Source organism: Mandrillus leucophaeus, unplaced genomic scaffold (assembly GCF_000951045.1).
Source record: "Mandrillus leucophaeus isolate KB7577 unplaced genomic scaffold, Mleu.le_1.0 Scaffold473, whole genome shotgun sequence".
Lineage (NCBI taxonomy): Eukaryota > Metazoa > Chordata > Mammalia > Primates > Cercopithecidae > Mandrillus > Mandrillus leucophaeus.
This window is the reverse complement of record NW_012105065.1, coordinates 684927-686339: the sequence shown is the minus strand read 5'-3', so window position 1 is coordinate 686339 and position 1413 is coordinate 684927.

Here is a 1413-nt window from a genome sequence, read left to right as displayed (position 1 = left end):
ACCGATCTGAGGTAAACATGTTTTGAATGGCAAAATATATGTGCTTCGCAATTTTTTAGGCTACTAAAAAGCTGTAATATTGACTTAATGTCAATGGATAAATGAGAGAAGAATATTTTACCGCCCTGAAATTATGGCGCACCTCAATTTAGAAAAGAAAAATAAAAACAACAAAAACAACAGCAAAAACTCTGTTTCATGAACACAGCTGCATTCAGAGCCCTAAGAGTACAAAAAAGATGAATATTCATCTTGCTCTTATTGACTTTCCAGTTGATTGAGGTAAAATGTATGCCTGAAACATAACAAGTACAAATCTGTATATAAATTTTTTTAATTATGAAAAAAAAAATACTACTTCATTTACATATCTTTATTGAAACATGAGATTTTTCTTTTTAAACTGATATTTAAGTTAATTGATACTTGGTTCATCAAAATAAGTTTTAGCAGTTACTGCTTAAAATATCTCCAAAGGCATTATTTGATTTAATACCAGATGTAGGGCCATTCATGATTATTATTTCTTGTTCTCTTCAGAAACAGAGGAGGTTTAGTTCCTGGGGTTTTTCTAACCTATGATGTTCAATTTATTGATTCTTTCAGCCTTCCCTTTTTCTGAGTTCTTCAAATGAGCCAGAGTTTGGTAATTCAAATGATCGTTAGAATTTCTGACAATGAACAATCAGTATACTCTGAAGTTGGTCTGTAGTCCTTTGATTCAAAATAAAATAGTGCTAGCTCTAGTGCTTACAACTTCAGATGACACAGAATCATTTATAATATTATTTTCTGATTCTTGGCTAAAGTCTTAGCTGTAGATACAGTTTATGTTACTGTGATTAGCGCAGCATAAAGAAATGATAAAATATTGATGGACTGAAAAGCAGTTTTCTATGTGACTTTAAAACTAGGTAATCAACATAATTGGTGATGAGTAGTGTAGAGAATATTCTATGAGCTTTCATTCAAATGGCAAAAAATGTGTCTGTAGATTATGAGGTAAGAAAAGCATCTCGTTAATTTTATGATGGTGTTTTGATTTTTAATAATTGAAAGATAAAAAATACACATCGATTCTCTATTCTTTTTAAAGAAATCAGTGACAGGTAATAAAATGATGAAGTCTGTATAATTCATAACATAACTAACACTATATTCCATTAATAAATCAAGCCAATCTAAGAATCTTGTGGTGTCCTGAAGTTGTTGGGGAATCATTTTATCTCATGTTGGTCTTTGTTTATCTGGCCAATTGTAAGGTAGTGGATAAAAATGGGATATAGAAACATCAGAGGAGATGAGAATGACGAAGTGAGTGTTCCCAATGTTTAGAGTGGAGGTTTTATTTAGAAAGTGCAGTGAGGCACATACAGAATGGACTCATATTTAATTAAAGCTCTGACATCATGA